The 27,642-nt window shown below is 44.9% G+C and overlaps 1 protein-coding gene and 2 long non-coding RNA genes across 10 annotated transcripts in view; 2 read left to right on the forward strand and 1 right to left on the reverse strand.

Annotated features, from left to right (window-relative positions):
* C13h1orf21 (similar to human chromosome 1 open reading frame 21) overlaps positions 1 to 27,642 on the reverse strand; it is a 217,115-nt gene that overhangs the window by 167,371 nt on the left and 22,102 nt on the right. The window contains 1 exon segment of one of the 4 annotated variants that reach the window (NM_001105959.2): positions 9,172 to 9,236. The gene's annotated coding sequence lies outside the window, so the exon portion shown is untranslated. 4 annotated transcript variants of the gene reach the window in all.
* On the forward strand, positions 9,317 to 19,572 carry LOC108352552 (uncharacterized). Of its 5 annotated transcripts, none has more exons than XR_015636008.1 (8): positions 9,323 to 9,528; positions 11,386 to 11,525; positions 12,810 to 12,902; positions 13,067 to 13,194; positions 16,965 to 17,272; positions 18,915 to 18,977; positions 19,101 to 19,311; positions 19,452 to 19,572. It is a non-coding gene; the product is annotated as an uncharacterized LOC108352552 (long non-coding RNA). The 5 variants fall into 5 exon arrangements; XR_015636007.1 differs by having other exon boundaries at positions 9,342 to 9,528; positions 12,753 to 12,902; XR_015636010.1 differs by lacking the exons at positions 18,915 to 18,977; positions 19,101 to 19,311; positions 19,452 to 19,572 and adding an exon at positions 18,373 to 18,604 and having other exon boundaries at positions 9,317 to 9,528.
* Positions 20,451 to 25,654, forward strand: LOC148001678 (uncharacterized). Its single transcript, XR_015636012.1, has 5 exons — positions 20,451 to 21,302; positions 22,817 to 22,905; positions 23,078 to 23,262; positions 24,256 to 24,315; positions 25,399 to 25,654. It is a non-coding gene; the product is annotated as an uncharacterized LOC148001678 (long non-coding RNA).

The following is a 27,642-nucleotide window of genomic DNA, read 5'->3' on the forward strand; positions in this document are numbered from 1 at the left end:
GTCAGTCTTCTGTATTCTCTTTGGGTAAGTGTGATTCAAGTACCAAGTCCCTTTGCACGTTCACAGCACAATGTGTGCATCCTGAAATCAACAACGGGTGACATGCATGCGTGTGGTTGTGTGCAATGCGGGGAGGGAGGTTACTGAAATCCCTTCCATGGTGAGATTCAAGCATCTTGGTCTAATGAACAAAAAATGTTCAAGTGGATCCCACTGTCACACCCCCATCCACTCCAGGTGGCCAGTTTCTCACAGCTGGCTAACCCTACCCATCAGGTTTCAGCACAGAACATCTGACTTAAAAGGACATCCACCACAACAGGGCCAGAGGACCTTACCACCCTACTTGTTGACTTAGCAACACTTAACCAGTATCTGAAATGTTTGTTTGAAAATGACTCTTTTCTTGGTTATGGCTGCCACTCGCTCTTGGGACTGGTCTCCCATGAAACCAAGGACCTTCTGTGTTATTCTCAACAGTATTCCTAACCCAGAGGTCAGTGTCAGCCACTAGGAAGTGTTCAACAGATGTTTACAGAGTGAATGACTCAAGGTCATGAGTAGCCTGTGGGGAGCCATTTTGTCTGCTTCTGTGAAAGCCTGCCCATCAGGCAGAGTCAGGTCAGGCCAGCATCTGTTGACAGATTTTTTTTTTTTTGACCTACTGACATATAGAACAATAAGAGGAGATACACCTGAAGCTCAAGTGGAGGGGCTAAATGTTTGGTTAATCTTAGAGGAAGGAACAGAGAGAAACAGGGAGGCCTCCGGATGGGTACAGATGTCGAATGCATGTTAGTCACAGTCTCTGTTAGCTTGTGACATTGTTTCTCAGGATGGTGTAAGGTATAGAAAGCCTAAGAAAACTAAACTCAAGGCTGTCACCACTGGACAGTCCTCCTGATTTCTAACCTTCATCTCTGAATCTTAGTTTCCTTCTTCCCTACAGTCACCCTCACTCCCCTCTCAGGGATCTGTTCAACTTCGTATGGTGGGACCGGTGCAGTGGCCATTGTGCATACAGATTCTACCCCTGCCACCAGATGACGAGCCATCAGGAATGGTGACCCCAGCAGAAGAAATAGGAAAGCAATGTTACCTGTGGTTCTTCCCCCTTCAGACTTGAGGGGATAAAAGCCCGTACTTTGTGGTGTGCCTTAGAGCGCGTTGATCCTGAATGTCACTGCGGAAATGAAGTGGCTGAATGAAGGTTTAAAAAATAAATAAATAAAAGATTCCTAGACCTATCACAACTACGATAGGGAAAGCATCGAATTTGCACTCAAGACTCTTGTTTCTATCACTAAACACAGCAGAAGCAAAACCAGGGAGCTCCTAGTTCCCTCGAGGATTTGGCAAACCTCTCATGTTTTCCACGTAGGATTTCAGTGCATACCTTAAATCATCAAAAGCCTATGAATGGTGCGAGGCTGTAATTTTCCTACCTCCTCACACAGGCGCTGGGTCTTAAAGGAAGAAATGATGAATGGGCACGGCTATAAATATTCCAAAGCTAATAAGAATCAAAGATGAACTGCAGGACAGCTTGGGAGGCAGATGCCGGTGTGGACGTAGTTCAGTTAACAGGTCCTGACCCCTATAAACTCCAGGACGGTTTTATCAGATAAGAAAAACAAAGATAAGAAGCATTCCTACGTTGCTTCATGAACTCAAATGTCACCGAATAAAAAATTAAAAAAAGAAAATCACGGCTTTTCAAAAACGTAAGTAACCAATTGATAATTAAGATGTACACTATATTTGTGGTCATTTTAATGAAAGGACTGTCACTTCATTAGCGGTGAGAGAAAAAGAAAAATCAAATTCCTTCAAATAATAAGACCTATCAGGCTTGACTCGCCACTAGCAACTCTTCTCTGAGTTAGGGCTCATAGTGGAGGGATCAACTGGAACTGACTGAAAGGTTTATTACATGAGAGACACTGCTGCCTGTCACTGTTACTCGGGCCAATACATTCAGGAGGTCACAGATTATAAACGGATGCTGCCTACGGTTGTCAAACCTGGCACATACACCACCACCACCACTACACACACACACACACACACACACACACACACACACACACTCACACACACACACACACATGCAAATTACCTTCAATTAACCTGAATAATGACTGCATTAATAGTAGATAATGTTTAGCATACGCTTATCCTAAAGCGGATCACACTGGGTAGACCTACACTAAGAATCATTTTCTAACTAGTATAGGTAAAGGCTACGTATTATGCTGTACGTTGCCTGGAATACAGAGGTCCGAGGGTAATACTAAGCTGCTGGAACATTCTAATATTTCAGCCGAAAGTTAGGACAGCAGATCCCTGGCTGTGTCTTGAGTTGCCCTCGGACCAAAACCCAGCAGTTCTTGGCGACAGATGGCAACAACTCTGACTAAGCAGGCCCCTCAACCAACACCCACAGTGTCCATGGAAACACGTTCAAAACTGTCTGCCTACTTTCCTAAATTAATTTAGAACCATACAATCACAGAACTTCAGAATTGGAAACCTGCAATTCTAGAATTTTTTTTAAAGGAAAAAAAAATATGTCATTTGCAAAAGGGAAGAACTTTCCTACAACCGCAGTCGGCACGGATGTGAACGGCACAGTTAACTTCACAGGAGCCAGATGCCCAGCTGTGTGGCTCCAGATTCTCTTTCCTCTCCCACCATTAGCAACCTAGAGGCCATTTCTGTGAGTGGGCTGTAAATAGAGAAGAAATGGACTGTGAGCGTCTCCAGACTCGATGGGCATCAGATTCGTCGATGTGAGCCGAGCACTGGGCATTCAAAGGCCGAGTAAGATACAGTGGACGCCTGAGTGTGACTCTGTTATCTAGAGTCACCGAGACTGAACACAGAGGGGACCACATGAGAAGAAAGACTAAAGTGGGTACGCCCATGGGCACAGTGATCACAGCTTTGCCCAGTCCTCCTCCCTAACTGAGTCCTCTGCGTGGGACATCCTAATAATGAAACAGAACTCCCATCACGCCCTGCATCTGGATCCCACAAAACAGATCTCCCACTGCATCCTGTTCAGTCCGCTGCTTCCTCTTTGTCTCCCTATTTTATCCCCCGGGGGCACAGGCCAGTAAACCATAGGTCTTTCTGGAACCAACAGAAACATCTATGTCCTTAGGAAGGAACAATTATCTCCAGACACAAGAGGATATTGGAAGAAGCTGCACTCAGAAAGCAGGAGAACAAGGAGCTAAGGGCCAGCCCTGGCTACATAGAAAATCAAGACCAGCGTGGGCTCCATGAGACCCTGTCCTGAAGCAACAAAAATAATATAAATAAATTCTCACATGGATGCCTGGAAAATACGAACACAACTCAAGGGCTCACGTGGTTAAACAGGTGTGTATACTTCATTAACTCTGACACGTGAGATCCAGTCAGCCTTGTCCAAGCTAAGTACTTCCCTCCCTGCCTCCAGCTGCTCTGGTCATGTAGAGCACCTCTTACACCTACTGGGAACAAGAATCTTTGCTTCTGGGCCCTGGTTTCCATCCCCCCGACCCCCACCAAGCTGCCCTCTATAGTCCTGTTCCTCATGTGGCAAATCTGTTAACCTACAAAGTCTCAGTCATAGTCCCTACCCATGGTGACATACTGTCTGAGTCAGTTAAGGAACTCAATGTAGGTCTGCTGGGGGATTTCTCCATGGTTAAAGTTTGAAGAGACAAACATTGAGGTGGCTAACATTGAAAGCCTGCTCCCCTCCACTGACTTACTGACCTCTGAGTTACTGACACCTCCTAGCATCTACAGAAGTTCGGTCTATTATCATTCTCATTTTATAGACAAGGAAAGTGAGGGGAGCTTAGGAAGGTGAAGGATCCTACCCAAAAGCCAGATAGCTGGGGCAGAATTCAAATTTGGGCGCCCCAATGTAGTTTTAGTTAAGTCAGTGAGCTTTGGTATGAGGCAGACAAAGCCATTTCCAAGTATGGTCCAAATCCGGACACAGTTAGAATGGCCACTCCCAAAATAAACTAAAGCTAGGAGAAAGGGGCAGGAAGGCTAAAGGAAAAGAAAGGCAACAAGCCCAACTTTCCCGTCAAGGGGACAGGGAGGATGGGAAAAGGAAGCTATGTAGGCCTTGAACTGAAGCAGAAGGGTTGCTGGGTCTGTATTCTGGAGCTGAAAGGTGGTGACAGCAGGAAGTGGGGCTGCCTGGGGCAACAAGCTGCAAAGAGCAAGCTCATTCGTGTCAACTACTTTATCAACAGACGGCAGGGAAGGCTGCCCCATTACCATCCAGCTGAAGAGAGCACCCTCCAGGCCTCCAGGTTCACCACTCTGGTTCCTACCCTAAGATACCTCCCTCCCTGGCTTACTAGCAAGAAGAACAGGGGAAAATAACAAGAAATATCTAAGAGGGGTGGGAGGCAGTAGAGAACAGATGAGGAGATCCTGCCCTCTGAGCCTCTGTGGGAATCTTTGGGGAAACACAGAGTTCAAAAAGCAACTGCAAACACGAGTTGATAGGTCAGCTTTCTTTTCTCCTTTTTTTTTTTTTCTTTCCAAATGGGGATAGATTCAGAAAACTAAAGCAGTCGCCAGGTTTCTGTCAAAGCTAAAATGGAACTTTAGCAGAGATTTTTATAATCACAAGGCACTAATAGGGATTCACTAAGAATACCTCGTCAAGTTAACTTGTATACCCTGTTTCTGACAGAACTGTTAGTGAGCAGGAAAAGTCTGGTCCGTTTGGGGTGTCGAGAGTCTTGACATCCGAAGCATAAAATAGCAAGTTTAGAGATGAACTCGGCTCAGACAGAGCCTTCTTGACACACCTGTGACAGCCCTCTGAATACCTCAGCCAACATCTCTACTCCCAGAGGGCCATTTACTCACTGGGCTAAAGGTTATATAACCCTAGTGGTTTCTTCATCTGTCTGAAGAACCCAAGTCAACAGGTAGGTACTCAGATCTCAGTGTCACTTGAATGGGGAAACTGAGACGTGCCCACTCTGTGAGGAGCACACAGTAGGTCTTGCTAGGAAACAGACAAGGCCCTGGCCTCTCCTTGGAGCTGAGGGATAGTGTTGTTCTTTGAATGAGAAATGTCCCCCATCCAGCTCATGTGTTTGAACACGAGGTCCCCAGTTGGTGCTGATGTGTAAGGGAGTTGTGGAACCTTTAGCACTGGGAAGAAGTACGTCACTAGGGATGGGCTCTGAGAAGCCTTAGCTTGATCCACTTCCAGTTAGCTTACACGGCCTCCTATGTGTGTCTGAATCATGACCAGTTTCCTGTTCACCTGCATATCTAGCCCTTTAGAACTGTAATCCAAAGTAAATTGTTTTCTTCCAATGGTCCTTGAGTTTATCACAACAACAGAAAAGTACAGACAGAGATTAAGTGAATTAACACATCGGTGTTAAGAAAGGATAGTACCGGATGCTATGAGAGACACCATTGGGGAAGATTTCCCTAACCCAATAGCACCAAAGCCAAGAATCAAGACAGGGTTAGAAAGTTAAAGCTAGCAGAAGACAGTCCCAGAAGAAGAAAGCTTGTCAGGTCCAGCGGTGAAAAGAAGGCCTAGGAGGCGAGAACAAAGCCTACAGTACCACAGGACAGGCTGAGGAGAAGGCCAAGCCTGAGAGGTGGGTGGGGTGCTGGCTGATGCCTGCTCTAAGAGCGATGGGGCTTGGAACCGAAGGGATGGCAACAGAGGAGCCGTAGGATCCCTCAGCCTCTGAGCAGGGCCGTGTTGGCAGTGTGTGCAGAACCAACTCGGGGACTGGGGGACAGAGGGATAGAAGCCCCCAGTTAGGTGAGTCCCTGTAGCAATCCTGGCAGTTTCAGTCAGAATGGACAAACATGAGTCGCACCCAGGTCTGAGGGTTCACAGTTACGTAACAGCAACCAAGTTCATGCATGCTCCCACAGTAACTCAGAGGAAGCTTCCTCAGGGCCACATTTTTCCTTGGCTCCGACCTTGGTCCCTGTCCCTTCCAAGATCTTTATCTTGATAGGGAAGACGCCAGAGGGAAACCAGCAAAACTGCCCAGGACATAAATTTGGGAGGGATTTCCAACACCAGAGGCAACTGAAGCATACTTTGACCTCTCTACCGGATCAGGCAGTGGAGAGGTTTGTAAGACTGAACCCCTCTTTTGGCCTATGTTCTCAAGAAACTCTCGGGCTGGGGGCACATCTGGGCAAAGCAAACATTCTCCAGGCTGTGATAAGGGCTTCCACATAAATGTGTAAATGCGCTTGCCAGACAGAACATGTGCTGACAGGAGAAGTGCATTCTAGCCCAGAGAATATGAGTTGTTTTTCAAAAGTGGCCTCAGGCCTCGCTCGTAACAAAACGAGTGTGTGGGGGGTTAGGGGCTCTCCTCACAGCACGAAAAGTCTAAGGAAGGTGAGGACACAGGACAGACATCCAGCAGGACCTCAAAGGCAAGACAGGCCTCTTCGGTATCTTAGAAGCAAGGATTAGCATTCATGTGCTGGTTTCAAAATGGCTCCACGAGTACTGGCCTGTTTCACATCTTGATTGATTCCTAAGAATGTTGCTTGTCTCCTTCTCCCCATAAGACATGGTCAAGAAAACCAATCCCTCTCAAGAAGGCAAAATTGAACATCACAGGAATGAAGCGCTTTCTAACCCTTGGTCACAGAGCTTGTGTACAGACATGCTGGAAAGTGCCCGCCCCCTTCAAGGAACAAATGCCTAAGCATCCCACACTTGCCATCGACAGCAGTTCACAAATACCGTGCTTTGTCTGGTACATCTCCATTAGGGTCTGACAGAAATTCTGGAAGGATGAACTGACATTGAAGTCAGTGCTTTCCAGCATGCACATCCATACACAAGCTTGGCGGCCGAGGGTTACAGAGCACTCAATCCTCAAAATCCGAATCAGAGGTTTGGTTTTGCCTTCTTGACAGGAGTTCAACAAACCCACCCACAGGGTCCACTGAGAGAGGGCATGAGAATATATAGGCATGAGGTTGTCAGGATGCTGGGGCATTCCACTAATGGCCTTTACCACTCTAACTCGGTCCTCCATCCAGATCAGAACACAACTGCATTAGGACACTTGGCTTCTGCTTCCAGACTTTTGAGAGAGGCTATAAATGTGTGGGACATCTGGGCGGGGTTATGAGACAGACAACTTAAGAGCCTAGCAAGTCTGGACACTGGAAAGCCCGAGTTCTTGACCTAGTTTAGTCACTTGGCAGCTATGTGATCTTGAGCAAGTCACAACTTATCTGTGACTCAAATCTTACCTTAGAGTGATGAGGGCCGAGATACAGGTTCTCGATGACTTCAAAGCCTCCCTCGGCTCCAGAACTTCTTAAGGCTTACAAATCTGCTTTATGAGGCTCTCTCTCATAAAGGAGCTGGCTTCCCACAGAGAAGAGAGAAAGTTCCCCCCCCCCCATACAAGTTCGTGAGCGTGAGAGATGCGCACACTGAGGTTGAGGGCACAGGGTGAGGGGGAAGAGGCTTAAGGTGAGCGGAATCAGGATCACGCTAAAAAGAAGCAATTCCCAGCCATCGGAACTACTTGGTAACGGACAAAAACAAACAAACACCAACAAACAGAAAGACTACTGGATTGAGATTCTCAAAGGCAAGACTATGATTTGACTCTCCCAGGACCTAGCCTTGTGGGGCACACGGGAAACAGTAAATGATGGATGCACGGATGGTTAGGAGGGACGTAGAGGGGAATAGGAAAGAGGGACCCGCGGGATGGGCTAGTGACCTTCCCATTGCTGGGCGGTTCAGGCATCAGCTGGATGACCATCTGTACGGGGCGGCTGCGGAGTGAATTTCTATCCCATGTAGGAGGTTCCGCTAAAGGTCTATGCGATATTTATTTCCTCGCTTCTCTCCCCGCTAACTCATCCTACATATTTTTGTCAGATTAATCTCCCTAAAGGACAGCTCTGTTGATGTCACCCTCCCACTCAGGAACTTTCCATGACTTCCTATTCCTTATTCAATTAAGTCTGGAATCCCGGCATCTGCAGACCCTACTCCTGCTCTGTCTTACCGCTTCTTTTCATTGGTCAACACCCAACTTACCTATCTTCCCTACCAAATCGCTGGCTCTTCTCCTTTCCCTGCAGTTTACCCAGACTCTACCTACTGTAACTTACTGTACATAATTACAATGTATCTGCTCATAGTTCCGTCCTGTGATAGGCGGAGTTCCTCAGTGAGAAAGCAATCTCCACCTCGTGAGGCGAAACCCCTATCTTTTAGCAATAATTCATTAAAAAATAATTGAAACTGTTGACCCCTTACAAAGCAAACATTCTGTTGAGGCCCTGATAGGCGTTATCTCTTTGGTTTTTATAACAAATATATTACCCCCATTAAATAAACAAGGGAGTGGAAGATAAATAACGTACCCAAGACACAAAGACAACGGGTGACAGGGGCAGGCTTCAAACCCAGCAGTGTGTGCCTGGGAGTCCTAGATATGAGCCACTCCACAGAGCTGGTTTTCTGCAGCAGGATCAAAGCAATTCATGCGTTTAATCATTCAGCGACTATTAGGGGACCCAGGCCATGTGTGGTTTCTGCCTTCAAGATGCTTTCAACCTAATGAGCGTGATCTGCACCAAATACTACCAGAGAACAATATATGAGAAGAAAAGGCTCTCGATCAAATTAAAGGGACGGAAATTATGATGACCATGCCTTTCGGTCCTGGGCAACTACTGCATGCCAAGCACCGCTGAAAGTCACACCATGAGGCTTTACAACTAAACACACAGTGGTGTAGCAAAGCTATCTACAGAGAGTACAACATTTCTGACGTCAAAGTGCCAGTGCTAACTCCCAGTATAGCCGCATTCTTGCTGTGTGCCCGTAAACAATTTTCCTGTTTCTTTCTGCACGTCAGTTCCGTCAGTCTGCGAAATGAAGGTAGACAGCATTTCCTGCCTCACAGGAATAGCTTGGAGATGAACGACTAAGCCGGCAACGAAGCCAACAACGCTGCTACCATATGATGTCGATCTGCGTCTCACTACTGAGTAACGTGCCCAAGAGTAGCAGCTGAGGGTGCGATCCCAACATCCTTAGGAATCTCAGGCTTCGGAATCAGATTCTCAGCCCTGGAACAGAATGCACCAGAAAGGAGAAGAGGGACAACCTACTTTGGGTCTTGGTCTCAGAGGCTGCAGTCCATGGCCAGTTGGTTTCAATGCTCTTAGCCTGTGGCAAGGTAGATCGTCATGGTACAGCGGGTGTGGCAAAGAAGACCCACTAACCTCATAGTGGCCATTAAGTGCAGAGACTGAGAGGCCTAGAAGGAAGAGCACCCAAGGACATGACCCCAGGGACCTCCTCCCAGCTAGGCCTTGCCTCTCCAAGTCTACATACATCCATCAAATTACGTCTCACTCAGCGGACACAACCACTGTAAGGCAGAGCCCTCGTAATCGCCTCTTGGTAACTGGATACACCAATCAGGGATCAGAACGAGGCTTTTGGGAAGACTTTATGTCTAAATGGTAAGTCTTCTTCAGGGACTACAGGGGAGATTTGAACTAAGTTTTGAAATGCAAATAAAAAGACAAGTAGGGAACTAACGGGTGGTGGTGGTGGTGGTGGTGGTGGTTACTGTGGTGGTGACAGTGGCACACGTCTGGCAGTAAGAGTCAGCAGCAGCCTTGTCCTTGTCCTATGGCTCATTCCCTGCCTGACACACATGCTCTAGCAACCACGACACCAAAATCATACCCACCATCGAATATCATGTGACTTCAAAGGCTATTTACCCCATCTCACAAGCCTGGCTAACGCATCCCTTGCCAGGGTTAGTGTTAGTATTTTTACTTTCACATGCTCTTGGACATATATATGTATATATACACATACATATATTGGCACACACAGTGTGTGAGCACCCACGGGGCCCCTGGAGTGCTTGTCATATGACCATGAAGCAGCTTTATTGTATGGAACCCCAGACAATGCTCACCCACTGAAGCGCAGACTTACCATGGTGAGTCTGAAATTAGAAAACTTCCCCAAATTGCAGGCACACCACTGCAGTAAACAATACTTCCCCTTTGACCTGTTGAATTTCTGACCAACGGAGAAGGAAGCTGTGATTCACTTACTTTTCTTTTTTTAACATTATATATTTTTAAAGATCTACTTATTTATCTTCAGAAGAGGGCATCAGATCTCATTACGGATGGTTGTGAGCCACCATGTGGTTGCTGGGATTTGAACTCAGGACCTCTGGAAGAGCAGTCAATGCTCTTAACCACTGAGCCATCTCTCCAGCCAGAAGCTGTGATTTATTACTGAGAACTGAAACTCTCAATAGAAAAAGAACTGACGATCCAAGGAAACTCCACCCTGCCTCTCACGCATTTACTAGCCATAGATCGCACACTGTGTTGATTTCCTCGTTAAAGTTGAATAAATGAGAAGTGATATCGGCTATGAGAAGAGATGCACAGAAAGCACCTAACAACAGTGAAAGTGTGGCATTCACGGCTAACCCAATCACAGTCTGACGTGCATGACTGACCCAATCACAGAGAGGAGGGAGATTGCAACCCTAAGGCAAAAAGGCAAAACAACTGAAAAGATGGCAAATTTACCCAAACCTTAGATAATGGGCCTTTCTCTGGATCATTCCACTGTTTTCTGTACACTAACCAGCCTTTATTTACTACAGATCTCACATTTTCATTATGGGCCTAAAATATTAAATTAAAATATTAAATTAGCTCAAGGAGATGCTGCTAGAGGAGATCAATATGTTAAAGCTTAACTTATAAGACTACTTCTACATTAGAACTATTTTGTGTGTATCGCTGCTTTGCAGAATACCAGGTACATGCCTTGTGCCCAGCAGGGGCCACAAGAGTTCACTGGGTTCCTTGGAAGTGGAGTTATAGAAGCCACCACGGGGTGCTAGGAATGAAACCCAGGTTTAACTAAGCAGCAAGCACTCCTGAGCACTGAGGCACCTCTCCAGCCCCGAACTAACCAATCTTTAACGTCAGGAGGAACGCACGTGGATTTTAATGCTGAGTAAGACATTTTTGGGGGCAAGGCAGAAAGCCTAGGGGCTAGACTAGCACTAACGATTGTTCAAAACAAAAACAAGGCCCTAATGGAAAGCAAACCCAAGACACATTCAGGGTTTTCCTCCCAAGAGTTAAAATGAATGGCTTTGCAATGTTATCTTTCTTTAGGTAAAGATGTTCTGTGATCACAGGTTTCATTTTAACACTGCCAAGATTGTGGTCCCATGACTGGGTGGTAGCTGACTTCACAGTTGCCCAGGCCTGGAGATATAACTCTAATAACATCTCACAGCCAAGATAATGAACTCCTCACTTGTACAGGAAGGATCCGTCTATAATCTCAAGCTACATAGACAAACACCCACGAGGCAATATGGACAAACAACTCAAAAGTCACTTGAGGCTACAGAAACTGCTTCGGGTTTCAAGCCCAAGGATCCATTGTTAGTAAAACAAATGAGGTGAGCACATTTCCCTCCTGTACAGCCTAAATCCTGGCTCTCGGGGCATAAAGGGCGGTTTCACAATTCCCCTGAAGAGCCCCTTCAATCTGTTGTTACTACGCGTTTATGTGAATGTGTGGGCCTGTCTCGTTCACACGCACACGTGCACACGCATGCACACGTGCCTGTCACTGCTCCCGTAGTGAAGCGAGCGTACAATTTATGAGAACAGGCTCTCTGAACAAAGGTCATCAGGGTTGGTGACAAGCACCCTGGCGTACCTGCCTAGTCATTTCATTTTGAATTTGAATGACAGCACACTAGGAAGAGCTACAATGTATACACTGTATTCAGCGCTAGGAAGACCTACAATGTATACACTGACTCCAATTCAGGGGGTCAAAGGTCAGAGGGCAAGTATCCACTGCTCGGGATCCCCACAACTGAGTTCTCAGGAAGAAGGAGATTTACTTGCCCCAGAGAGACAGAGGACAGGAGATGGAGGAAGAGGGAGAAGGGGAAGGGAATAGGAGGGAAGGAAAGGGGTATTTGTCCCTCAGGACAACTGTCTCTGAAGAGAGGACATGATATGTGATCATGACATTGGCAAGGAAATGGGTAGAAAAAAAAACCCCGGGAAAGGTGACCCCAGAAGGACAGATGTGGTGTGCACACACTGGCTCACTTACATGTAGGTATGGACTGTGAAGTCGATGATAACCAAGCTACCATCTGCAGAGCCACAGAGGGTGGGTGCAGAGTAAGGGGTGGCCACTGGGTGTGGGGGAGATGGCAGGATCTCCCTAGGAGTGGGAATAGACTAGAAGGTTAGAGATGGAGGGAGGGAGGGGCGGGATCAGGAGGATCCAGTGGAGACGGGAGAGAAGAGGGCAATAAGGGAGGAATACGGGGAAAGGCAGCTATAATCAAGGGCCATTTGAGAGGTAGCATGGAAACTCAACGCAGCAACTTTGTAAAATATACACACGCAAAAGATCTAAAGAAACTGCCAAACAACGGGGCGAGACAGCCCCAACTGGACATCTCTTATCACCAACTGAAGCTTCCAGGACCAGGATTGGGTTACATCTAGCTGGGATTCAGCCATCCCCGAAAGGTTCTCACTCTGGAAGCAGCCATGTTGGGAGGTGTTGTACCCTCTAGAGTAATTAACTGATGCGCTTCCTGGTGAGTCCTGGCTATCGTGGGACTGGACTGGTCCCTCAGGAGTGGATTACTCCACAGCAAGGTTACCCAGCCATTCAGCCTCGTCCACACTGCCCTACTCACCACACTTGGCAGCGCTCCTGCATGTTTTCTACTATCCGTTAAAGCGGCCAGGAAGTCCTCAGAAGACTCCCGCACCACACACTAGGCTTTCCAGCCAGGAGACCTGTGAGCTAAATAAATCTTTTGTTTATAACTATCTGCCTTGGCGGGGGGTGGGGGGGGTTGGGGGGTGGGGGGGGTTGGGGGGGTGGGGTAGGGAGAGCCGAGATACTGAAGCGCAGGAATGCTTGACTGTCACAGTTTAATAATGTACGTTTGCTCTGTGCCAGACACGGAGTGTCACATCTCTTCACCTTTCATCGTCACCAAAGCCAATGAGCAAGGCATTACCGTTCCCAGCGTACACTGGGCTCAGAAAGACTGAATCATCTAAGAACACGCCACTGAAAACGCCCAGGTGAGCTCTCTGCAGGCCCAGGCCATCTGAGTTCCACTTTGCTTTCATTTCAAAACTGATCCATGCCTTCGAGATTACCAAAGACCTACAGAGTGAGTGAGTGAGTGAGTGTGTGTGTGTGTGTGTGTGTGTGTGTGTGTGTGTGTGTGTGTGTGTTTGAGGTTCTGGGATTCCATTAGTGATAGACAGAAAAGCAAGATTCAATGAAGTGAATGGGAGGCATACTGTGAAAGAGGCTATACTCTTCTTGTTTTATGAGATAAATCACACTACATAGCCCAGGCTAGCCTCCACCGTGCTGGAACCATAGGAACGCACCAAGCCTGACTAATGCTATACTTGTATATTAAGATATCTGGTCATCTTGTTAACTCAATCACACCATTCTGACAGTCAAACCAACAACAACAGAATGTAATGAGATGGCCCAGCTTACTAAATTCAGCCCTGGTCCCCCTCAAGGCTTGTTGTGATAAGGAAAGCCCTAATCTCCTCACCAGTCTTCGCAAACTGGCATCATGCTGCCCCAGCGACTGTAGTCCCTGCAGATCTTGCCATTAAATAAAAGATGCCCATGCATTAAAAAAATGCCTCAAGAGAAAAAGGTCCCTGTAAGTCAGCTACTTCTTAGCCATAATGCCTGGCTTTTGGAAGACTGACAGGCAGTCCACAAGCCCAGCAGAGCAAAACCTAACGCAGCTAGAACAGCTGGGTCCAGGAGGCCCCATGGAGCAGCAGAAAAAGGCATGACACCACTGGGACTTCACTCCTGTGAATCACCACGGTGGTAGGCCAAGTCTATGAGCAAGCACTGCCAGAAGGGCCAGCCAGTCTTCAGGGAGGGAGGGAGGGAGGGAGGGAGGATTCTAAATCAGTTCTTGTTTGACTTAGAGCAGGCAGGGCATGAAGACAGAGGTGCCACCTCACCCAAGTCTTGAATCAAAGATAGTGGGGGCCAAGGAGGGAAGGCCAGTCCCCACATAAGGACTATGACCAAGCTTTGTCACCTTCCAGGCCTGGCCTTCTTCCAACATAGGTGACTTTGTCTTTTCGCCTAAATTCACCTATGGTTTCTCTCCCTGACACTGTGTGAGGAAATACTTGTTTTTACTCTTTTCAGATAGAGAGTGGCTCTCATGAACTAGGTACAATCCCCCTCCCCGGCCCCCCCAAAGGTTAAGGAGAAGCTGACATTTCAACATTAGAAATTGCCTGGTTTCAGTGAAACATCTAGTCCACAGCTAACTGAAGTTTCCCTCTTGCTTGTTAATTCTGTATTTTGAGTTCCAAGCTCTAAAATTAGATTTTACATAAATGACAAGAACTCCCTTTCTGGTAACTGTTAAAAAGCCCAAATTTTAAATCCCTACTAAATGTTTTTTTTTAATCATGATAACAATCTTAGTCTTAATTTTTGAGATGTACAATTTGTAACAATTTTAATGTAAAATAAACAGGCTGTCCCTAGGGGGGAAAAAGATATTAAAAGCTTTCCCAACTGCAACCACCATCAGAGTTGTCCTGACACCAGGGGTGTCTTTGAGGGAAGGGCAGACGTAAGATCTGACTACATTTGAAGACCAGGGTTGTTGCTATGGAAGCAGCTCTGTATTTTGACTGTTTCCCCCCCCAGGATGGTAATAAAGGCCATTTTCCTTACATGCAGCTTTTCTTTTCACTCTGAAGTGCTATGACACAAATGCACATCGAATGTAGCATGCCCTGCCTTGCCTAGGCAATCAGCCTTGACTCACTATTGAACCAAAAGTGCTGAGGGCAAGCCATCAATCAACTGGGTCACACACACCAGCGCAAGCACACCCACACACACTCTCTCACACCATGCACTGCATGCACACACACACTCACACCATGTACCGTGAGCACACACACAAACACACACACACATACAAACACACCATGTACTGCGCGTGCATGCTCACACACACACATACCATGTACCATGATCACACACACACATACACATACCATGTACCATGAGAGAGAGCGCGCGCGCGCGCACACACACACACACACACACACACACACACACACACACACTCCTTGGAAGGAATCACAGAGGAGTCTACCCAGCTCCTGGTCATGGTTTGCCTGGCCAAACTCTAAACCCTCAGGCTCTCTTTAACAGCCATTAATCAAACTGTGACCCCGGGAGTGAATACTTTTTGCTTTGCTCTGTTTCCAAATTTTTCCACTTCAGTCTGCTGGCCTTCCTACGTGGTCATTTTTGGGAATCCGGTGCTTCTTCCAGACTCCCAAGAAGGCTGCTTCTGATGTACTAATCCCCCTGCTACGGTGCCTTCTGAGCTGCCACTCCACCAGCTCAGGGCTGCGAACTGTCATCCTGTGAGAGGCCGAGCTCAGGGAAGCAAGCAGCAGGCATGCAGAGCCAGGCTTGCTGAACAGGGCAGGCAATCACATTGAGTAATGCTGTTTTTCATAAAAATGAGGTGTAACCCTCAAGTCATGAAACTGGTTTTCTTGTGAGGATCACAATCTCACTCTGAGGGGAAATTCTAAAGAAGAGCGCCACACGGACAGGGTGATGGATGTGCCCGGGCTGTGTTTGTTTTTACATGGCGACGACGAGGCTTTTCTTTGGAATTGGTACAAAATCGCCAAAGGCACTCTGAAGATATTTCCCACTTAGATATACATGCAGATAGAGAATGAGTAGAGTTGAATCAATGACTTCTGCCAGTTTTCTCCTAATCTAGAAATTTGGTTGATTTCCACAAACTTTATTTTTTGTATTATTCTCAACGCCTGCTTGGTGGAAATAAACAATAAAATATGAGTCCTCAAAGAATAAATGATTGAATACATAAAAGTCCTACGTAAATCACGGAAGGGGCATTAGAGAGCCTTGACCCAAAAATATGTACTGAGTAAATACCAGCAGAGAGAGGAACAGTAGTCGTGGGAGTTTTAACTGTGGAGACTTCTCTCAATAATCTCTTTGTGAAAAAAAAATTATTTTGTTCTTGTGAAGATTTAGCTTCTCCCTGACAGTCTTTTTGGTCTGGGACTTACTTTAATTAAGTAGAAGAAAAACTGAGATTCCTATTATAGTAACCCCCTGTCTTAAGTAAATATATTCTAAGATGTCCAGTGGATGTCTGAACTACTTCTATACTAGTCTATTTTCTGTTGTTAAAACAAATTACTTGAAGCTGGATACTTAACAAAGAAGATTTAGCTCATAGCGTAGGGCAGCATCCTAGCAAGTCTCCAACTGCATTACAATATGATAAGGATCTAAGCCTGTGATTTCCCTATTTATTTTATTTTTCTGTGTGAGGGCTTTTCCTCCATGAATACTTTTGTGTCCTGTGCTCTTGGAGGCCAGAAGAAGGTGTCTATTCCCCTGGAACTGGAGTTACAGACATTGTAAGCCACCATGTGGGTTCTGGGACCTGAACCCAGATCCCTGCAAGAACAAGTGCTCTTAACCCCTAAGCATTACTCCAGCCCCAATCATGTCACTTTAAAGCAATATGCTCTTCAGAGAAGCAACTCACACACAAGCTACAATTAATCTCTTCCGAGGACAACAGACCCTAAAACCCGATTAGCCTTCACCGGGCCCACCTCTTAGAACTTGTATCACATCAACACGGCTACGAAGGTGAGCGCACGTCTATCACATGAACTTTTGGGAGATGAACTATATCCATATCATAGTTAATAAACCCTGGACAAACCATGGCATTCTCCAGAGTAACATCTATAAAACACGCTTTAAACAGTCTGTTCTCAGGATAACTAACTCACGCTGCTGGTGTGACAACTAGCGTGACTACTAACCGATCATCAGGGAGTAAAGAAGAAACACGGGAGGAACAATTCATTTGCATCCCAGTGGTATGAAGTGAGGTGACACACGACTTCAGCACACCGATCAGAATGGTGTGTTCTTTAAAGTGACAGTTCCTTTGTTCCCGGGATTCCCCATCTCACCTCTTTGGACTCTTCAATACAACCAGCAGCTGAGGAGGCAGGACAGTCTTTTGAAGCCAGGACGTTTGAGTATAACAAGTACCTAACAACACAGAAGGTAACTTTCTAACGTGGCTACTCCTTACTCCTCGATGCTTTCTGGTACTCTCTCTTCTCTTGTTCAACATTTCAAACAGCTTTCCAAGTTGTACTAAATGAATTCCAAGACCATGGTGGGTCACCTCCCACAGTTAGGGGAGCGCTGACCTATACCATATGTTTGTGAGCATATGGGCCACAGCCTAACCTCAACCAGAACAGAACACACAAAGCGGGGCAGGTTGCTGGTCTCCATCCCTAACGGGCTGTCGTCAGCAGATAAAACCCATGAGCTTCGTTTCAGTGAGCTGCTCAGGAGACCGGCTTCTGCTCTGAAGTCGCTGATTCTGTTCTAGACATGTGACCGAAGGACAGGGAGAGGCTGGATGATTTTTCAAAGTCCCACTTCTAATTGGTGGCAGAGACAGTAGCAAGGACCCTTGCCTCTGCCTGCCAGGCGAGTACGCTTCAACGCATAAAGCTCCTTTGCTGAACCATGCCCATCTCTAGACCAGTAACCCATACCTGACCTATGCGCTAGGAACCAGAACTGCCATGCCCAGTGGTGTTGTGGTTTGCCCTGAAGTAACTGTATTTTGATGCTAATTCCACTGCCCCAAGGACAGCTGCCTAGTCAGGTACTCAGGACTCAGGTGACTTCACCAGAACCACCTCTCCATTGAGTTTGTTAAGTACAGGTGAGGGGCAGGTACAGGATAGAAGGAGGCCTGTCGTTGGAGGAGAAGGAAGGATGGGCTGGAGAGAAGTTTGAAGGAAGAGGAGGAGACTAGGAGGGAGAAGGGAGACGGAGAGAGGGGAGAAGCCATGGCAGGTGATGTTAAGATTCTGCTCTGTGTATTCACAGGTTGTTATTAATGTTCTCAAGCGATGGATGGTACCAGACTTTGTATGTTTAAGTGGGCAATTATATCTTACCAATTGGATCTAAGATTATTGTGTTGTGTGTTCTTTTTATGTGAGGGTTTGAGTGTAGGAAAGTGTGCGGCTGGGCTGTGTTTCCGCCAAGATATCTAGTAGATACCTTGGGCACCGCAGTACAGACCTAGCGAGGCAAAAAACAACTACTCTTTTTATTTTTATATTTTTACAACAACACAGTGGGATCCACAGGAAGGCAAACCTCGCCATTTACAAATGATCACTCCAAGATTAAAAGCTTTCCCAACTGCAACCACCATCAGAGTTGTCCTGACACCAGGGGTGTCTTTGAGGGAAGGGCAGACGTAAGATCTGACTACATTTGAAGACCAGGGTTGTTGCTATGAAAGCAGCTCTGTATTTTGACTGTTTCCCCCACCCCCCAGGATGGTAATAAAGGCCATATTCCTTACATGCAGCTTTTCTTTTCACTCTGAAGTACTATGACACAAATGCACATCGAATGTATATGTATTTGAATATGTATTGTATATGTATATGTATATGTATAATGTATATGTATATGTATATGTATATGTATATGTATATGTATATGTATATGTATATGTAACAACAACAACAAAATGAAATCTCTCTGACCAAGTTCAGAACTAACTTCTGACCCAGGGCAAGGCTCTGGAGTGTGGGGGAGAAGTTCTCTAGTCCCCAGGTTGCATTGCACAGGCTGTATTGATCTCTATCAAATCCACGTCTGACTTAAGGAAAATGATGTTCACGGGCTGAAAAATGAAACAGCGGAAGCTTTGTCCCCGCTCCACTCAGAGGTAAGAAGGGTTTGTCACTGATCTCTCCTGGGGAGATGTGTGTAAGTGTTTCTTTATCCCAAGGAAATGATTCTACCAAAGTCCCCAGTGGTGAACCAGTGACTTTATTGTGGTTTCTTTCAGGGGTTACTTAGAGGTGAATGGGTGACTCAAGGGCCCACGCCAGCATGGGTGAAGGCTCCTGAAGGCTTCACCCCAGCTGTGCTTCACACAGCTTCACAGATGAGCCTCCTCCTAGCAAACTACAACATTCTAATCTTCCCAGCCTTGAAAACTTCCTTCGCCTCCTCAGAGTCCCTCTCAGCCCCCTGGGAGGGGATGTCTCCATTTGGAGGTAAGAACCATACAGAAGAAGCTGAGATGATCACTAAACCAGGAATCAGAACTATCTATTTTAGTTGCTAGAGCATAAAACTTACAAATGGCACGCCAAGGTTTTAACAGAAGGCCAACATCAATACTTTTTCTTTACAGGTGCTACATAAAGCTATTCGAGAAGACGAGATTAAACATGAGGTTGGAACAGTTATTGCCAACTGGTAGCTTGGTTAGGCTTTTGATTTTGCATTTCTAATAACAACCCCACCACCACCAAGAGGCCGTGTCCGCTTGATTCACGTTTACATGGTCACATTAGATAGTGTAATTCCCATAGGAAGACCAATGTGATATTTACAACCCAAAGCCAATTTCCTAGCATCTGACCAAACTGACTCAATGAGCAGCTATTAACTTCTGGTCCAGCGTCGGGCTTTACAGGGTGGAAGGAGGCACACTACTACTCAAGTGTTCTACAAAAGTCCTCTGTAAGTCTGTCAGAGCTGGGCTGTCGCCCATCACACAGGGAAGTGCACAACAGTACCCCTAGACTGACGGAGAAATCTATCTGTGGTGTTTGCCCAGAGGTACACAAGGGCAGAGGGACTTTCCTTCCTCCTAGCTCCACCTTCCTGGATCTGACTTGTCCCCTTTATGCTAGTTGGCTTTCGTCAACTTGGCCCAAACCTAGACAATATCTGGGCGTAGGGAACCTTAACTAAGGAATTGTTTCTGTCAGACCGGCCTGTAGCCAAGTCTGTAGGGCACCTTCTTGATTAATGATTGATGTGGGAAGGCACTGCCCACTAGGGACATTGGCACTGCAGGACCAAAGAGAGCAGGCTGAGCAAGTTACGGAGAGAAAGCCACTAAGCATCACCCCTCCGCGGCCTCTGTGTCAGTTCCTGCTTCCAGGTTCCTGTCCTGACTTCCCTCAGTGACGGGCTGCAAACATTAGTTGAAATAAATCTTTTCTTCCCCAAGTTGCTTTTGGCCCTGGTTTCAACAACAGGGAGCAAAGTAGGACACCTCTCCTCTCCTGTATTTAGCTTCCTTTCTTATTTACAAAACAGAAATAAGAAAAGCAGGCCTGACAAGATGGCCTCCTCGGCCACACACAGCAATAGTTTCAATGACAGAGACACGTTTCCCCATAGCTCTGGGAAAAAGAACAAGGATGAGGGGAGCTGTCACTTCCTTCCCTATGACAGCGACCTGTTTGTTCTTACACTCAATGCCTCAGCCTCCTGGGTGCTCTTTAGAGACACTCACCTGGTATGGTGAGGTCTGGCACCACTACTGCAGAGCCTCACTGCCAAGCTGCAGAGCCGACCAACCCAGGAAAGCAATATTCTCCAGGCTTCACGCACATGAGCGAAGCTAACAGAACCAACTCTGACACCATTCGCATGCTCGCACGGTACAAGGATGCTAATCCAAAGCAAACTTCTCGCTCCCCAATTCGCAGTCGCTCTGAGCGAAAGAGATTTAGCTCTAATGAATGCCAGCACTGACTACAAATCCACCATCATCTTCATGAGGATTTGGAGATGAGCTTCACCCTAGGGGTTGGATGGCAGATATTACATTGTTCCATTCTCTGGCACCGGGGAATATGTACTATGCTGAGGACTGAGTCCCGGATCCATCTGTTAGTCAGGTGCACTTCTGTGAGCTACACCCCCAGGCCTGGATACCAGAGCATCAAGAGTTTCTCTCACGTGCTGTTTAGTAACACCCATACACCACGGCGTATGGGGGCCTCAATCAGTCTCCTGACTGAATTTGAAATCTGCTCACAGAGGACACTGCAGCCTCACTCCAGCAACACAGTTCTCCCCGGCAGACGGCGGGAGGAACTGTGGAGACCAGGTTCCTTCCTCTTGCTTGTGGGACCTTGTGTTGACCTCATCCCAAAAGATGAGAGTGGTGTCTTGCAAAGCTCACGCCTGCCGTCATCAACAGAATTGTTAGGCATCCTGGGGAAGGAACCGTGGCATTTCCCAGGTAAAGCTAGACTGCCAATGTTCAAGGAGAACACCCCACCCCCACCCCCACCCCCGCCCTGTATAGTAGCAGAAATAGCACGCTTGTCCAGAGCAATGATATATTTTTACCTAATAACTGAGTCCGTAACCAATCATGCTTCTTCAAGTGGCTGCAGGGAAACTTGGGGTCAGCTTTGTAGACTGACTTGGATGACCTTAGGCAGGCATTATACTATGTTATTTCTAGATATGAACATTCTGGCTTTACATGACTATGGCATTTTTTTGTCTTTATTATTGTGATTCTTTAAGAAATAAATAAATAGGAAAAGGGCAATCGCTTAGTTGTTAAAGTGTTTGCCTTACAAGCTTGAAGACCTGAGTTCAATCCCCTAAACCCTTGGTTTTTAAAAAAAAAAAAAAAAAAAAGCCAGGCATGATGCTGTGCACTTGTTACCCAGTGCTGAGGGGGGAGAGACAGGAGATCCCCAGTGCTCGCCAGACAACGAAGCTATCCTACTGAGAGTGTCCTAGTGCAGTGAGAGACCCGGTCTCAAAAAAGCAGCACTTGAAGTTGATCCCTATGCATGAACACACACACTCATACTCATACACACACTCATACACACATACTCAAATACCCACACACTCATACATACATACACACACTCATATATATATATATACACACACACTCACACACTTATACACATACACACAATCATATACACATACTCATATACACACACACTCACATACATACACAGATGCATATATATATATACACACACTCTCAAACACATACGCATACACACATATACACATACTCATATACACACTCACTCATACACACATACTCATATACACACACACTCATACGTACACTCATATATACATACACACTCAAACACACACTTATACACATATACACACTCATACACACATACACTCATGCACACTCATACATACACACACTCATACATATATACATACATATATACATACACACATACTCATAAACACTCACACACATACTCATACACACACTCATTCATACATACGCACATGCATACATACACACATACTTATACACACACACTCAAACACATACACGCCAAAAAATATTTAATAAGTGCCTAAGCATAATTTATTTCATTCCTGCTAAGGGATGCTTACCTCCCGTCAGAACATTCTCAAGCACAGAAATATGTTCTAGACCGGAGTCCTTAAGATACATCTTCAAGTACACATTCCTCACACAAGAAGCCTCACTGCAGGCCCTGCAGGCCCCGCAGCCCACTACGGTGAAATGACTTGCCATCTTTTTCAAATGATGTAACTGAACCTGGCTTCATTACTTCCTGAGAAAAGCTTTGTTGTATCTCACCCGAATGATATTTAAATGTGGGTGACAGAAATGAAGTAATTAAAGTAAACAGAAACCTAGAAACCAGCCAATGATATAGTCATCACAGAATCCACCACTTGCAGGCAGACAGGAGTTTAATGCAAACAAATGCCCCATTTCCTCAGAGGTTCCACACGATGATGGACAGCTCTGTCAAATAATTTATAAACACGCAATCGTCTTGTGAATCTCCCACCCGTGGCATTAGCGTCAGGTAAGTTTAGTATCTCACATGACTCTGGGAACTCTGGGAAGCGAACCAGGTGGGCCCAGACTAAACTTGGGTTTGTGAAAGGAATGGGCTCTGAGGAAACCACGTGGTCAGCACTCTTTCCTTAAACTAGATGCTGGATGTAGGTTAAGAGAAGATGTCATTCACTCTCCAGGACGGACCAACCAACAGACGGACAGTGGGAAAGCACCAGGTGCTCAGCAACTCATTCCAAACAACAGATTAGCATCCCTTCTTGTCACAAATAAGAAGCATCCACACTTGTCAGTCATGAACAAGGAGCATCCTCTGGTCCTGCCCAGTAGACCTCCACAGCCTCAAAGCAAGTCCACTTAGCAGGTAAATTCTAGAACTAGAGGGGACTCTCAGATCTTGGATCTGATCATAAACTATCCCTTAGGTAGAAAGATTCGAATTTAAACAGTGACATACTATCAGTAAAGTACAGAACTGGAAAAATGTATTACATTACCTACGTAGGACTCCACGGTTGCCCAAGAGAAGCAACATCAGTTGACAGAGATTTCAAGAGATGTTTTTTTGGTAAATTAAACTTTCATTGTGCCAGATAAAATAAACCAGAAGAATTATATTAGAAGAAAATCTAATCTTCAACAAAACTATATAAGAAATCTTCCCTAACCTAAAGAAACAAATGTCTACAGAACTCCAAAAAGAATCAAAAAAAAAAAAAAAGAAGAAAGAAAGAAAATCTAAAACCTGACTGCAAATTCTTGTTGAATACCATCATAAACCGTTAGTGAGTTTTAGCTATTCAGAATCCATTGTAGTCCATTTCAATCTGCAGAAATGTGTCCACCCGGAGATGAACTAGCAGTAGCTGTTCCAAAATTACAGAGCGGTCTACACTACGCTTGTGCTGTAACAATTTGCCCACTCAGCATCTTCAGGACTTAGGGTGAAGGCATAAAATCCTAGAGCTATTAAAAAATTTTTCATCCTGTATTTCAAGCGAACGGTCCCAAGACAATTCCCAATCTCTTTAAGCATCTCATCTATACAATTATCAAACATTGCTTCTAATGCTGCGTTTCTCAGACATGTTATTCACAGATCTTTTAGCTTACATAGTATTTTTTTTATGGGCCATATCAATAAAACTCTGCAATAAGAAGAAACCTGCAGCTTGTTTTCCTAGATAAATCAAGACTTTTTTTCCCCCTAGCTGCTTCTGCTAAAAAGTAAGGGCTGCTCCCTTGGCCCACAGTGGAACTAAGAGATGAAAGCTTGACTTCTGCCTACATTCTGTGTCTATAGACCTTGCTCTGGCTAAAAGCACAGAGGTGTCATTGTCCTTAACCCTTCTTCTAGAATCACCATGGATTCCAGGAACTTCAAAACCTCCCAGGACAGACCACCCAGCAGATGAAGGTGATAACCCACAGGAGAAAAGCTCTACCCAGGAATGCCTCCTGAGAACCACCTTACCGCTTCGAGCACTAAAGCCTTCCTTATTTTTTTTAAGACCTTACATATTTAATACAGTGTGTTACCCCTGTACAAATGGAAAAAACTTAAGTTCAACATTTCTAGACCAATATGGCTGTTAATTTCTGTACAGTGCCAACTCAACACAGTAAACGGGGATACTTTTTTCCAAAGTTGACAGCACAGCTAAAGTTTCAAAAAAATTCAAATTATATATCTTATATTATATAAATATTAATATATATTATATAAATTATATAAATTTATATATAATATATTAATATATTATATAAATTATATAAATTATATAAATATATATTATATAAATAATATTATATAAATATTAATATATATAAATATATTTATATTTATATAAAAAGACCAATAATAGCAGTGTGTTATGCATCAACAGCAGCAACAGCTTTTCCAGGTTCTGCAGTCATCTGAACAAAACTGTAGAGACATCCAGCACACTCCATTAAAAAAAAAAAAAGTAAAAAAACAAAACCCGAGAAAACAGCACAGTTCTGTTACTCTTGTGGTACCTGGCACCATTTTTTTTTTTTAATTAGCTTCTCAATCATCATCTGGAAAGAAAACATTCTGAGCAACATCAGTAAAAACAGCTCTGATAAAGCACGGTCACTACTACGTATCATAAAGCAGGTACAAGCTATTTTATATCCACAGAGGTATGATACAGTACTGTCCTACATCTATAATACTAGAGGATACAATTTAAAAGGCATTATTTGAGTCTTGATTCTACTTTTCCAGCAGAGGGCCCAAAGGATGGTGTGACACAGCTTTGTAAAGAAACATACTCTAGACAGGATTTCCTTTCACTAGTGGCACACTTCTAAGGATTCATTCTCTCCATGAATGTCAGCTAAAACCGTTATTAAAAAAATGAAATATCCCTAAAACAAAACCGTATAACCACCGGATTCACATGAAGATGACCTAGTGGAGACAAGCTGGACCTCACCTTACCAACAAGCTATCAAATCTGTTATGTTTAAACAGTGAGACCTCCAAGGAAGGAGATGCCAAGTAGTGCTTCAAAGCTTCGGACCACAATCAAACACAGCATCCTTTTCAACAGAAGCAGAAGCTCATCTGAATATGCTCAAGGATGCTGACATCAACATTTAATCATCTCCTCACTCATCCAGGAAGAAGGGGAGATCAGTTACTACTGTACTTTATTGTGTTCAACCAAATCACCATGTTACAAAAATAGCAAGCTGCCATAATAAAAAATAACGCTCCTCTATCCAGCACCAGATAGCATCATTTTACTTTCAAGCCTAGAAATTGCACACTTGTATATAAACCGACCGAAGATGAGGATTGAGAGTTCATCTTGGTGGATTTTTCCTTTGATGAATATGAAGTGTCCTTATCTTTTTTGATGACTTTTAATTGAAAATTGATTTTATTTGGTATTAGAATGGCTACTCCAGCTTGCTTCTTCTGACCATTTGCTTGGAAAGTTGTTTTCCAGCCTTTCACTCTGAGGTAGTGTCTGTCTTTGTCTCTGAGGTGTGTTTCCTGTAGGCAGCAGAATGCAGGGTCCTCATTGCGTATCCAGTTTGTTAATCTATGTCTTTTTATTGGGGAGTTGAGGCCATTGATGTTGAGAGATATTAAGGAATAGTGATTATTGCTTCCTGTTATATTCATATTTGGATGTGAGGTTATGTTTGTGTGCTTTTCTTCTCTTTGTTTTGTTGCCAAGATGATTAGTTTCTTGCTTCTTCTAGGGTATAGCTTGCCTCCTTATGTTGGGCTTTACCCTTTATTATCCTTTGTAGTGCTGGATTTGTAGAAAGATATTGTGTAAATTTGGTTTTGTCATGGAATATCTTGGTTTCTCCATCTGTTGATTGAGAGTTTTGCAGGATACAGTAACCTGGGCTGGCATTTGTGTTCTCTTAGGGTCTGTATAACATCAGTCCAGGATCTTCTGGCCTTCATAGTTTCTGGCGAGAAGTCTGGTGTGATTCTGATAGGTCTCCCTTTATATGTTACTTGACCTTTTTCCCTTATTGCTTTTAATATTCTTTCTTTATTTTGTGCGTTTGGTGTTTTGACAATTATGTGACGGGAGGTGTTTCTTTTCTGGTCCAATCTATTTGGAGTTCTGTAGGCTTCTTGTATGTCTATGGGTATCTCTTTTTTTAGGTTAGGGAAGTTTTCTTCTATGATTTTGTTGAAGATATTTACTGGTCCTTTGAGCTGGGAGTCTTCACTCTCTTCTATACCTATTATCCTTAGGTTTGATCTTCTCATTGAGTCCTAGATTTCCTGTATGTTTTGGACCAGTAGTAAAGCCTTCCTTATTAATACTAATTTTAATCATGTTTATGGAGAGCGGTTGTTTCACGTGAGTGCAGGTGTCCACAGAAGACAGGGGGCATCAGATCTGGAGGTGGAGTTTCAACTAATCTCAGGTCCTCTACAAAAGCAGTATGAACCCTCCTCCAGAACCAGTAAGGGCTTCTTTAACCACCTTTCAGAACTGGAACCAAGAAAAAGACTGACCAGACCCCACTTTGACTGCAACTGCCTAGGTCTGCAGATCTCTGACTGACACTCCAGTTCTTTCCCTAACACACATTGGAGGTGTGACCATGGGTTTGGGGATCAGTGGACCCCTTTACTTGTTCCCCTTACAGATGCCATCACGGTGCCTAAAACCCCCTGCTCTCCAGGGCTCGCTTCTTTAATTGCATACAGAGGACAGCCTGTTGGGGCTGCTAGAGAAAGGATTTTGCCATAGAAACTCTGTTACAGATGTTACTTTAAATTTTTAGATAAATTATACTTCAGTTCATATTGAAAGAGTAAATCTCCCACCATCTCTATAACTTCTTCTCTGTAGAGAATGTTTAATATATCACTTTTATTTCCCATAAGCTCGTCAATATTTCATCCTTTATCCCCCATTCTGCTATCTCTTTCCCTGCCCTTACACAAATTTAAATAAATGCTTTGATTCTCTTTAGCCGGTAGCTGCTCTGGTGTACTGTAGGGGAAAGGCATAAATAAGAGGAAAGCCAACTGGGGTATGGCTAGAACCGTAGGATATTACTCAGTAACTCAGAGTGGAAGGATATGAAACAATAAGTCCTGGGAGCTCCTGGAGTCAACACACTTAATTCAGTTCAGTATATATTTGTCAAGCCCACTATGAGCCTGGCCTGGAGCAAGGTGAGACTGGAGCTGCCCAGATAGGCAGTGCAAGGCCCTCACTCGGCAAGAGAT

Source organism: Rattus norvegicus, chromosome 13 (assembly GCF_021556685.1).
Source record: "Rattus norvegicus strain SHRSP/BbbUtx chromosome 13, alternate assembly SHRSP_T2T, whole genome shotgun sequence".
NCBI classification, from domain to species: domain Eukaryota; kingdom Metazoa; phylum Chordata; class Mammalia; order Rodentia; family Muridae; genus Rattus; species Rattus norvegicus.